The following is a 13,416-nucleotide window of genomic DNA, read 5'->3' as shown; positions in this document are numbered from 1 at the left end:
ACATTTTACTGCCATCTCTTGAAGAAATGTATTCATAGGGCCACAGAAACGGGAAGGAAATGTAGGCTGCTTGCAGCCAGAATACTTTGGCTCTGGCTAATAATAATAATAAATAATCATTACCATGAGGATATGGGAACATGTTAGATAAACTCAAATACAGCTGCCCCAGCTTTGTGTTCAGTTGTTCCATTCCCACACTGTGATTTTTCTGGATGGACAGCAGAGGGCTGAGTGAATGCCAACGAATTGGTAAATGTTGACTGGAAAGTCTAATATTTTTGCCATTTCTAAAAATCAGACAAAGGGGGAGATGGGCAGGACATGAAGAACTAGGATTCCTCAGTTCCTTTAATTGAAATTTCTGACAAGATGCCTAACTGGAGAATTCAGAATCTATACTGAAGAGTCACAAATGACCACAGAGTTACCCAAAGAGGGTTCTGGCAAATGAGGACTGGAGAGCTATTGATTTACAGTTGTTTTGAGCAATAAGGGACATGGGATGTTCGACCTCCTCATTTTGTAATTAAGGAAGCTAAGGTCAAGAAAGTGGCATGGACTTCCCTGGAGGTACAATTGTATAAGAATCCACCAGCCAATGCATAGGACATGAGTTCATTCCCTGGTCGAGGAAGATCCCACAAGTTACAGAGCAACTAAGCCCATGTGCCACGATTACTAAGCTCATGCTCTAGAGCCTGTGCTCTGCAGCAAGAGAAGATAACACAGTGAGAAGCCCGTACACCACAACAAAGGGTAGCTCCCACTCACCACAACTAGAGAAAGCCAATGCGCAGCAACAAAGACCCAACACAACCAAAATTAATTAATTTAAAAAAAAAGAAAGAAAGAAAGTGGTGTGACTAGCTTAAGTTCTCCCTGGGGTTAATTATGTGTCTAGTTGTCTTATTAGACTAGATACTACCTGGCTGAAATATCTACTAAGTCAATCAGTGGCAAAATTACACAGTAAAAGCGCAGAAAGTACTGGTCAAAGTAAAATATAATAAACAAAGTTGGATTCCTTTAAAGTTATAAAACATGGATCCATACATTCCAGCAGTCATCATCTGCTTTGCTATTAGGAATTGAAACACGCACTTCACGGAGTGCATGAACAAACTATGCCCACACACATTGCCAGCTTATAAGCTCACAGAGAATAAGATGAATTCTTTACCTCTGTCTAAAGTATGAAATGCCAAGAAAATGCTAACATAGTTACTCTGAAATGTCTTAGGCTATGCAGTCTCTCTGCCATTACTAAGACTTCACCTGTGCCCAGATAATCCTTGATACAAAAAGAGATGAAGACTATCTAGTAATGGGAATCCTATTTCTTTGAATTTAAAAATATTTCAAGCAAGGTGATATACACAGAGTATATAAATATGGTGACTTAAAGGAGGGAGTTATTTTTAGTGTGTTCCATGATATTGACTAGACAGCAATCTGAAATCATCTAAATGGTGATCCAAATGGAAGGAAATATTGGAAATTTCTAACTTTTTCCAATTTTATTAAGTATTTGTGCAGTAATACAATTGATTTTAATTTGGAATATTAGCTTAAAAAGCACAATCCATAAAATTATTTTTTAGAACTAGTCTCTTGAAATTAAAAGACAGTTGCTTCTTCAAAGAAAAGCTATGACAAACCTAGACAGAGTATTAAAAAGCAGAGATGTTACTTTGCTGACAAAGCTTCATATAATCAAAGCTCTGGCTTTTCTAGTAGTCATGTACAGATGTGAGAGTTGGACCATAAAGAAGGCTAAGGCCGAAGAATTGATGCTTTTTAACTATGCTGCTAGAGAAGACTCTTGAGAGTCCCTTGTATAGCAAGGAGATCAAACCAGCCCATCCTAAAGGCAATCAGTCCTGAATATTCATTGGAAGGACTGATGCTGAAGCGGAACCTGGATACTTTGGCCACCTGATGCAAAGAGCAGACTCATTGGAAAAGATCCTGATGCTGAGAAAGATTGAGGGCAGGAGGAGAAGAGGGCAACAGAGGATGAGATGGTTGGATGGCATCACCAACTCAATAGACATGAGTTTGAGCAAATTCCAGGAGATAGTGAAGGATAGCAAAGCCTGGTGTGCTGTATAGTCCATGGGGCTGCAAAGAGTCAGACATGACTGCGCGACTGAACAACACAGTCTCTTGACATGGAATTTAAAACATTAAAAGAATGTTCTAATCATTTTTAACTGCCGTATATGCACACTTGAGGTTGGTAAGCATCTTTTTCTCATTGCCATAATCTACACTCCGTAAGATCTCCTTGAATACAAAAGAGTACTGTTTGCCAGACAATTAAGATTTATTAGAAAACCTGAGATATCTCACTCAGAAAGCCCACTCCTCAGTAAACTTTCCACAGTTACTATTGAGCACTATGGTCACTAGATGTCGCTGCTGCTGTTTGAATAAGATTTTTTTAAACTCTTCCCCCCCAAAAAAATTCTTGGGGTTTGGGAAATTGTTTTTAACTTAACTGCTTTTGCGATTTTGATGAGTGGATGATATCTTCTATATTAATGAATGCAGATCACTTATTTTTCAGATGAAGAAAAAAAAAACGATAAAGGTGAAGTAACTTGCTAAGGAGCCATATGAAAAGCATGGTAGAGCCAGAGCTAGAAAGCTCTGTTCTAATATTTATTTTTTTTTAGGTTTAGAAAAAAAAACTAAAATATTTTAAATGGGAGCAATAAAGGTAATCATCTTTTAACCAAAACTGAAAAAAATACTTATTATATATTAATTTTATTTTTCTTTCTGTCTAATATCCTTCGCCTTGGAAACTGGATACGTACGAATCCTGATGACACAGGACTTTCTCTGGCCAGACTTTAAGAAGTAAGAGAATCTTACAAAAGGCCATCAGCTAAGCTCAGGTGATTCCTTCCTCAGGACAGTCTCCTACAAAGAGAGGCTGGGGGAGAAAATGCCAGCAAGCCCAGGACAGTCTCCTCCATAAAGTTAGTAAAACTAGACAAGCGTTCACAACACACAAACAATCTGATACAGAGAGCATCTCCAACCCAGCTTTCCTGCCAAAACAGAAAAGAAAGCCAGCAGAGTTCTCTTCAGAAGGCAGGAGCTAAGAAGGAAGCAGAGGAGGCTGTGAGCAATCCTGAACTGCTTTCACACACTGAGGTGAGAAGAAAGAGGAAGGCAAGTTAACCAAAGAGGCAACCAAGTGCCACGGCTGAAGCTTCCAGATTCTTCGGCTCCTAAGAGAAAACCAAAAATTCACTATCCCTCGGGTGTATTGGCAGGCAGGAGATAGAGGGAGGGGAGCCCTCCCACCCTCGCACACAGTGGTTGGACCCCCTTCTCAGTCCCCACCTCAAGTAAAGAAGAGTGGGGGGAGGAATGGACGTGCCCTGAAAAGAGAAGGAGCCAGCATCGCGGCTAGCCTTGGGAAAATCTCCACAGATGAGCATTTTTGTTGCGTTAAGTGGACTGCATTAGCAGCCTAAACACGTAGGGGAAGGCTAACATCGCCTGTTAATATAATGCGGGAAAGGAATGACGGACCTGGGAGTTGAGAGTGGAAGCGCTAGTTTGATGTAAAACAAAACGAAAGATTCTGGGGACTTAAGTTCTTAGGGTTTGGGGCGTTGCCTCACACCACCGGGGAGGCATGTACTGGGCCATCCGTTTTAGGAGAGATATAGCTGTATCTATATTTCGACTATTTAGAAAATACTTTCTGCAGTATGAAAAAGAGGTCCATGGTTCTGAGGTTGTCTCTGGGATGTCTCCTTTAAACTCCGGCAGCGTCGGGGCTGAGAACTGACAAGTAGGGAGGTTCTGAGAAACTCAGCATAGAAATGGTCACCTCCACCCACCTCGAGCTGCGTCTTTTCTGTCACACTATTTGGATAGGTTGTAGAGACAGAATAAAGATAGGCATGGGGAAGGTGAGAAATTGGGAAAGGAAAGCAAAGAGGGGAGGAAGAAAGGGAAGGGAAAACTTTAGGAATGAAACCAAATTAAAGTCCAATTATTTATCAGGGTAGGGTTTTGGTTTGGAGTTTTTATTTGCCCCATACGAATTCAGCTTGTTTTTCCCTCGGCTTTCTAGCAAACTTTCAGCTTGAACAATGTTCTAGGTACATAAAGAAAAGCAAAACAAAACTTTGGACGGATGGGGCGGGTAGAAACGCATGCAGGGTCGGCGCGCGGCTGTGGACAGACAGCTCGCTGCTCGCTACCAAGCAGGGCACCCCACTAACTTCAGTTTTCCTAGCCCCTCGCACCCTCTTAGCATCTCCTTTCCCCAAGATCTGCTTGAGAGCAGCAAGCAAGATCCGGATGTAACGGTTGGCTTTCTCTGTGCGATGAGCCAGCCGATAGATGGGAGCCGCCAAAACAAAAATCCGAAATCGTCCCTGGTCCCTTCGGAGTCCATTCTCAAATTACTCTGCAAAATGTGGACGTTTCTCGAAACCCCAGGATTCAGTGTAAAGACCTGGGATTTCTCCTGGTTCGGCCTTCCCGGACCACATGGGTGACCCCTCCAAACATGGTTTTCTCCCAACACCTTTACCTCAGAACTTCAAACAACTCATTTAGGAAAATCAAAGGACTCTTTGGGCTCGAGGGTTTGATTAGAAAAGAACCCGGGCCGCACAACTCCGCGTTTGCGGCTGGGAGGGGCGTGATGTGGACCGGGGAGAATTCGGGGGTAAAGGCCCCGCGGTGAACAACTGGCAGACAGGGGGACCCGAGTCCGGGCTGTGTAATTTCCCTAAGAACGCCCTTCAAAAAGCACTGGAATGTGGGGTTTCGGCATCAACTGTTGCCTTTGGAGACCTGAATTCAGGCTGCTCTGGACGAACTGTGGTCAAAAGTGGATTCTCTCTCCAGACCCCGATATTCCCTGATCTGCTTCCCCGGCGCGCTCTAGCGCTTTGCTGGAAGAGGATCGCGCTGCCAGAGACTAGGCGCTTCCGTCAATTGCACAGAGCAATTATTAAGAAAATATTATGACGATGTTGTAGGGTGGAAGGGGACTGAGGGGTGGGGGAGGGGGGAGTTAGTTTGGAGAGCAATTTGCAAAGGAATATTAACTTTGATTCCCGAGGTCACCGCCGGAAAACGGGTTGGCGTTGGCTGAACTGCATAGCTCTTCCTCTAGGTGGCGGCCGTTGGTACCCAACAACAGTTAGGCGGTGCTGACTCCAAACAGGATTAAGCTTCTTGCTGGTTAAAAATAATAATAGTAATAATATAGAGGTGTGGGGCTGTTTTTCCCCCCTTTTGGATATTTATTTATTGCAGGGAAAAGTCATTGATTTTTCTAAGCAAACTGTGTTTCTCCTTCACTTGGTGGAAAATAAAAACTGTTTGAATAAATAAGTTATTTCTGAACATTTTGTTGTCAAAGTGTTAAATGTTCCCGTCATTTTTATTCAAACACTAACATGATTACAGCCAATTATATATTCACCAGTGTTCTTTATTTTAGAGTAATTGTACTTGTCACTAATAAAACAGAGGCATAATGGATCGCTACTGTTCTGGATTTTCAAGCAATTTTGTGTAATTTGATTGAATTATACATCTTATCTGCTACTTTTTTTATTTTTATATTTGGAGATCCTATTTTCTTGAAAATTGCAGCTCTATGCTTGTTTTGTTGTTTCACCAGTAACGTACACTTCGGTAACACTGATAAATAGAAAGAGTCCCTTTGAAATGTCGAAAATCAGCTGTTTCTTTTCCCACCGCCCCCCCTCCCTGAACTTCGATGCGATGCAGGGAAGACCTGAACTCTGCGCTGCCAGGCTGTCTGAGCCAGTAGGTGCGCGCTTACCCGAAAAATCCAACGCCAGGACAAACTCTCCATTCACTTCAAACAAGACGCCTCCCTGCCTCTAGTCTTTGGGGTTTTGTCTCTTTCCTGTAATGATACTGTTGGGTGTCTGGGGCTTCAAACATGCCAAGACAAGCCGACCATGGGCTCAGTCCGTGTGCAATAACTATCAAGGGAAAGAGTATATACAGCACCGTGGAAAGATAAACTGTATATATTACTCCAATTACACAACCCCCAAACGTCCTACCTACCCAACCATCCCTCAGCAATTATAACAATTATCTGTCTATTCGCCTATGTTCTTTTTAGTTTCAGATATACTTTAGAAAACCGAGATCAATAGTTTTTTGTTTTAAAGATAATTTCAATTAGACGATACAGGGTTGGGGGGAGGGTGACACATACCCAGCGTTCACATATCTGAACAAATAAAGAAATAAACGTGATAGTAGACAGGAAAGAGTAGGATTTTAAGGGGCCATGTCTGCAACTAAAAAAGCAGAGACTATGCAATGCTTTTCCCAACAAATCTCTCCAGTTCCTAGAACACAACTCAAACGCCCCTCTAGGAGCTGCAAATGCCAGTCGGAGCCAAAGACTCTGACAAGTGGCTGTGTATGACCCAATATTTATCAATAACAATAACAACAAAATCAAGTGAAACCTAGGCTGGGGATTTTGAACTGCTTCTAAAGCTGTGGCGTGGATATGCACGTGGGAGAAAAAAAAAGTCGCTGGAGATGAGTTGGCTCCATTTGTCCGCCCTGGGGAGCAATCCCGGGGCAAAATCCAGTGCTAATTGATCCCAACCAGCCACACTATCAGCTGAAATCTTTGAGAGGGACAAAGACAGAGGAGCGTGTGCTAAAGATACTCTAAGCATTTCTTCAAGTAAATCGCCGTGTGTAATCAATAGCATGTGGAGTATATATAAATAGGAAAAGAGAGCCACTTCTAATCAATGGGGAAAACAGTGTTCACGCGTGACTCCAGACTTCTTTAAAATCTAGTGTCTCCTACCCTCCGATGGCTTTGTGGTCCGGACTTCGGATTTCTAGGAAAACCTGCGGGCCGCGTTCAGTGTTCCAAGCCGGAAAGCAGATACTCAGCTCAGCTAGGGGCTTTTCGTCTACTGGGGTGTTTCCCCTAAGGCCAAAGGATAGGCTACCTAGGCGACGATCACAGCGCGGGGTGCCTCCCGCGGGCGGCCACGGGGACTTGAGTTGGGACCGCTCGGGAGGGAGCCCCGCGCCCCTCAGCTCTGTCCAAGGCAGCAGCGCTCAGCGACCGCCTGCCAGCCTCAAGGCTGTTCTCCAAGGAGCCGGGCTTTCTCAGCGATCCCATTTCCCTGTGGCCTCATCTATCTTATCTAACAAGTTCACGCTCCAAGAGAAAAGAAAAGGGTGAGGGGAAAAAAAGGAAAAGATCTTCACCGTGGTGATTCATAGTTCACACGCTCGCTCGGGAGCCAAACTTGCCGACCCGGCTTTCTTCTTGAACGGGTACTTTCTCTCCTGAGTGCTTAGGACAAGCCTAGAAGGAAGATACTAAACAAGAACCTATCTAGGATTGCTTTTAAAATAAGAGTGACCCCCCCCCCCCCATCACCACCACTACCTTTTTTGTAGATTCTGAACCGGAAGAGTAGAGTTGTTTTGTTTGCACATGATAACGGTCACTTGTTCCTGACGCTATCCTGCTATCTGGCTTACCCTGGCCGCTCCTCTCCTCCCTGCCTTCACCTCCTTCGAAAGGGCCAGAGAGAAATAGGGTTATAACTGCTCTCCCCATCACCCCTTCCATGTAACTGAATATTCAAGTTAACTTAAACCGGCTTTTAACTCTGAGCTGTGCTTTATACAAATAATAAGCTGAAAACCTTTAACTGGGCTCTTTTTTTTTTCCGCCTTCACTGTGGCAGATGACCTCTTAGCCCAAAAATATTGATCTGTATGCCTGCTTCCGGCATGATGTGCAAACACGAGACATCTGGGCTTAAAAGGTAACTCTAAGAGGGGAAAATACAGAAATGAAACCTAAAAGCAAGTCTTCTAGGAGGATTGCGCTCGGCAGGCACGGGCGACAAAGGAGCGCGGGGCAGGCGCGCGGGTGCGGGCGGGGAGGAGCCCGCGCAAGGCCAGGGAGCCAGTATTCCGCTTTGCTCCTCGCCGGAACCGTCGCTGTTACAGCCTCCAGGGGTTAGCGAGGGAGGGAGAAGATCGGGACTTTTTGCGAAACGTTGCTTCAACGTACCTTCCACTGCTTCGAGCTGGAGGGGGAGGGGAAGACCTACAGGAACTGCAGTTCGAGAGTGAGGAAGGCAGGTGGGTATGAGATAGACAAGAAGTAAAAACTGGCTCATGGGTTTGTCCACCTGGGTTTTTAGAAAGGAAGCGGATGTATTTGATTAGTAAATAGTGTTCTTTGTCTCACATGACTTTTCAAATGCGAAGGGGACTTGGGGGTGGAGGGGTCTCCGCGTGCCTCCTGGCCTGCTCACCCCAGCGCAGGCAGTTTTCTCCCTCGTCATTCCTACACAAGCCATCAGTGGGTGCGAGCATTGTCTAAAACATACTCATCTATCTTCTGTTTTGTTCGGTGCTCTTCGTGTACTTTTTAACTATTTAGAGTGACTGGTTTGGAGCCGACTGTCCTAATAACTGCCACTAAGCCGCACCTTTTCATCTTTTCTCTCAACGACTGGAGTTTTGGGGGACCTTTTGGAACGGTACTTCAGACAAGAGGAGACCCGATGCCCCACATTCTCTGATGAGTGCCGTTAGCATTTCCCAAAGTAGATTATTTGGTCTCCTGTGGGAAATCAAAATGAAGCTCCAACTAATTAAAGAGAACAGTGAGGGGACAGTAAGGAGCTGGAATTCCAGGGGCTCAGCATTTTGGGGCCTGTAAGTTCTTCTTTCAGACTGATGTATGTTTATGAAGTCATTTCCCCCCCTTCTTTCAGTGTCCCACTGATGGAAAATCCAAGGTAGCATTGTCTTGTGTGCTGACTTTGGCCAACTCTCACTTCCTCCCTTTTAAGATAGACTCAAGGGTTAAAGCTAAGGACCCAACACTAGCTTCCGTCATTCCTGCTTACCATCACCCCTTCAACTCTTTGTCTTTGCCTTTCGAATTTCCTGACCCCTCTGAAGGATGGGCTGAGCCTCTTCCTAGGGCAACTAGAAGAAAAAAAGAAACTGGCCTCTCAGGGCGCGATTGCCCAAAAGGTGTGGGACTTATTCTCCCAATTGGATCAGGTCAAAAAAATGGAACAGGCCTGCGCTCAACACTAGCAGGACTCAACTCCCTCTGCAAATTGTCCACAATCAGAGACCCCAAGCACCCTGGCAAATAACGGGAAACAAGTAAAGGGCTAGTGGGCGTTTTATATTTAAAAGATCTGTGCAGTGTTCCACTGAAAGGTTGTTCAGAGACTTTTTGAGGGTCCTTCGACGTTAGGGTGGTGATATTTCCTTATGAATTTCTCCATACTTGGCTGTCTGCAGGGTTAGCAATGGGAAGAAGCTTCTCCGGAGTGTATTTTGTTGCAGGTCCCAAGATGATTCCTTTGGATGAGTACGTGCTTGCCTTCAGAGAGCTTGGAACCTCTCTGACAGAGTCACAGAAACCTGCCTGGGGAGTCCCAGGGTCTCTATCCAGACCTCCTCTTGCTTCTCTTCAATTTTTTTAACTTTGGACTTTCTCGCTTCCGAAGTGTTTCCCTAGCTTTTACAAGTTAAGCATCTCGACGCTCAAATTCAAGGCTCTCCCATGGATTTTTTTTTTCTCGAGGTTCTCAAGCAAAATTGCCGGTGCCACAATGTTATGATGGAAGGATGCTGAAATGACAGGCCTAGTAGACGCTTGTCTTAATCATCGGCTTCTTAATTTAGTTTTAGTGAGGGGAGTGTGTGTGTGTGTGTGTGTGTGTGTGTGTGTGTGTGTGTGTGTTGTACACGCGCGCGTATCTGCGCGCGCACATATGCACGCCCCTGGGGATATTCAGGGTGCGCGCGCTCTAAGAGCAGCGGCTTGACAACCTGCAGCTCCCTAATGAGTGATGAGGCAGGGCTGCTGCACAAAAGTAACACTTCCCTGGTGTGAAGACCTCTCACTGAGAAGTTTAGTTCACTACTGTTCTCGCAAACCTAATCGTATAACCTGTAACCAAAACCCACAGAACAAGAATACAACACGCTAAAGAGTAACTTATAATCACTAAATGTTAGCACCATTACCTGCTGTTAGGAAGGGATTACGGACGAGTTGGCTTGAGCGAGAGCAGACCTCAATAGTCACGGGATCTCTGGAAATACCTGGATGCCTCCATAAGGGTTCCGCTCACTCCCAAACGTCACCGGGCCAGAGACTCCCCTTGCATCTGCAGGAAGAGAGCTTTATCCAGAGCTTGGCGCTGGGCACTGCTCCAAGGACACCCTATCCAGGGAGCCCAGAGCAGGGTGGATTTTAGGCAAAGATGGCTTGCCCTCCTTTAACCAGCAGGTAACAAGGGGGAAAGAAGCAAAGCACTGACCAAAGCGGGAGACAGGCCCTAAGAAAGACTCAGGGTAACCCCGCCAAATGGAAAAACCAAACGTGCTGCTCCCTGCAAGTTGGCCGTGGAGCCTTGACTATTTAATTAAAACTAGAGATGCAATAATCTAATTCATTTCCCAAGGAATTCTTCCCTTGGATCTGCTCACTCTTTACAAGGCCTGTCCTCATTTAGGGGGATGGGGGTGGGGGGCAGACAGAGGAGAAGTTTACCACTATATATGCCAGAAAATTACATTTGCTCTAACTTAGGCTTTGACGTTAACACTGTACATTTATAGATCCATGTGTATGAGAGCTCAAGATTAAGCTGATGATGATACAATATTAAAGTGATAGAGAATTTTTTTCAGATCTGAGACCACCAGATGCCTTCTGTTTTCTGAAGGTAACACAGAGACTGCATGAGGTGGAAATACAGAGTTAGGGTCTCATGTGTTGAGGAAAGAGGCCTGAGGTGGATGTGGGCAGTCCTTCAAATCCAATTTGCACCCAAATTGGCCGGTAGGATATACAAAGCTCTATCCAGGGACTTTCAACTTGAACAATACTCTGTCCAAGAACCCCCTCCCCCTCCATTTCATGTAGTAGCAGTTTTAAAAAGAAGCCATTGCTGAGACAAATGTGGGCTGCTGAGTAAACAGTGCGTGTTTTGTTGAACAAGCCCATAGATATAATATAGATGTACATACATATATCATTCTATCTCATCATAAAGTCTAATTAAAATTATTAGAAGGAATTCAAGCTCACCCCCCCCACTGCAAATAACCTTTGTCATTAGGAACAATATATCTTTAATATGATTATATTAAACTATAATCTATTTATTCCTACCACAAATATCTTAAGACTTGCATCTATGCAACCCTTGAAATAATATAACACATTTTAAATCTGCATGCAAAACATTTTCCCAGTCAATATATGCTCCTGGCACATAAAATCAGATTAATCCGGCTCTCATTAGTAGACCCCAGTTTTTGCTATTTGACAGTAAACAGAAGAAAAACTTATTTTCACCTGCTAAAATTTTATGCAGGATTACAAAACAATGAACACTCAGCTTCGACCTAAGAAACACCTTAAAACATTAAAAATTCATCAGTCAGTGCTAGTGTTGTATTCAAGGAATGCTCCTCCAGTTTGCTGCTGAGCTCGGATTTGAATAAAATGTCCAATGTTAACAAACAATACCCACGTTTGGCACTTTGTGTATTAAATTGATCAAACAGATTTTAGGAGGCACAATGCACAATTTGTACAGACCTGATTGAGTTAATATAATATCAGCAAATTTTACATCGAAATGATTCTGTTTCTTTTCTTTGTGTTTAAAACCAGCACAGATTACAAATTTTAATGATCTGAAAATGTTTGGTATACAAAATCATGCTTATTTCAGTATTAGCAAAAACACAAGAAATTTTTCAACACAAACACCCAGCTGTGTCTATTTTAAAAGCAGTTCAATGACAGCTTGCACTTATGAGCATGCAATCAGCTAATTTCGCTTTTTTTTTCTTCTGTGTTAATCAACACTTTCCTTCCTGCATATCAGAGTACAAATAGTATAGTTACTCCACATCAGTAAATGTTTACGTAACCTGTCCTTTCCCAAGAATCCGGTTACACCGAATCATTTCACGCTAGACCGACTACGAAAACGTACCGGGCCGTCCACCTCAGAGGGAGCCCTTGTGTGCCATTATAAGTGGTGATGAGGAGGGGGGCTTTGCGGGGGGGGGGGGGGGGGCGGTTGGAATGGGGAGGAGTAGGTGGAGGAACGGAGAGAGGGAGAGGAATAGAGGGAGTTGAGGGGTGGGGGGAGTGAGGGGGAAGGAGGGGGGAAGAGGGGAGGAGGCAGGAATGCGAGTTGAGGAAAAGTAGGAATAACAGGCTTGGGGCGGGGAGAAGGGTGGGAGGAGGAAAAGTGAGCCGAAAGAGGAAGGCCCACAGATCTCTCCAGCCGGGCCCGCAAAACCCATTAGCTCACCCAGCTCTGTGAGAAATCCGAAGCTTAGAAGTCAAGAGTTTGGGGCCCTGTCACCATCAACGGAGATCGCTAGAACCTTTGAATTTCCCCACATGTAAATAGTTTCAAGTAAGGAATTATGTAGACCTAAGGGGAACCCACACACACACATACATACAGTGAATGGATAGTTGAGGTTAGTCTAATGTTCAAAGCTCCTTTATTGCCATTCCTCATAGATACATATTTTAAAATCATTAGCTGTTTGTAATTGTCTCTTATTCCTTTCAGCATTTATTCTTTCTCATAATTTCAAGGTAGGGTGGGATGGGGAGAGTAGAAAAGCTGTCAACCTGAGTATTCATCAATTGCATTTTTTAATATTAGAACCGAACTTTTCACATCACAGACAGGCACCGCTTTTTTCTTCGTTTTCGTAAATAACCAAATCTGTCATAATGTGAGAGTTTATCAAAGTGAAGAAAGGTTTACGTTCTATGATTATTTACCTTACAGAGGTAAAGGTGCTTTTCATGTATGCTGCTCCTCCACCTCCCTCTTCTCTCAGCCTTCATCCTCCGTAAAATGTGGTGTGTTTCGTGCCCATGTGGGATGAAACAGCCTTTGATCAGTGTGCTCCGCACCAAATTCCAATCCCTGGGAAATGCTGGGCCTTAGCCCTGCCCCTGGCCACGGGATCCCTTTAAAGCCCTCGAATCACAATCTCCCCACTCAGTTCAACCCTCAACTGAACCTTCCAGTCCTAAAGCCCAAGAAGCTGGAATTGTGGGACGCACGTTCCCAAGGCTCCTAGGTGCCCTCCAGCAGCATTCAGGATGGGAAAGGGCTGGCTGAAGCATGAGGTTATTTCAGGATTAAGGCCCGCACAAATTAAAAACATTTGAGAAACGGAACGAAAAAGAAAAGAGGGAGTGAAAATAGGAAGGCTTAAAAAAAAAAAAAAAAAACACCGGAAAGAAATAGACGCCCACCCTTTTTTTTCCCCCCTTTCCAATGTCAACAAGCAAAATGAAAACATTTCCAG

The 13,416-nt window shown here is 44.2% G+C and overlaps 1 long non-coding RNA gene across 1 annotated transcript; it reads right to left on the bottom strand.

Moving 5' to 3' along the window:
* Positions 1–5,028: 5,028 nt before the first annotated feature.
* On the bottom strand, positions 5,029–10,220 carry LOC147349332 (uncharacterized). Its single transcript, XR_015150358.1, has 2 exons — positions 10,081–10,220; positions 5,029–5,223 (listed from the first exon to the last, which is right to left on the bottom strand). It is a non-coding gene; the product is annotated as an uncharacterized LOC147349332 (long non-coding RNA).
* Positions 10,221–13,416: the final 3,196 nt, after the last annotated feature.

Source organism: Bos grunniens, chromosome 21 (genome assembly GCF_055505025.1).
Source record: "Bos grunniens cultivar Pamir isolate PY7600 chromosome 21, Bosgru_T2T1.0, whole genome shotgun sequence".
Taxonomy (NCBI): Eukaryota; Metazoa; Chordata; class Mammalia; order Artiodactyla; family Bovidae; genus Bos; species Bos grunniens.
Note: the sequence above shows the minus strand (reverse complement) of the source record. Positions and strands in the feature narration are given on the sequence as shown.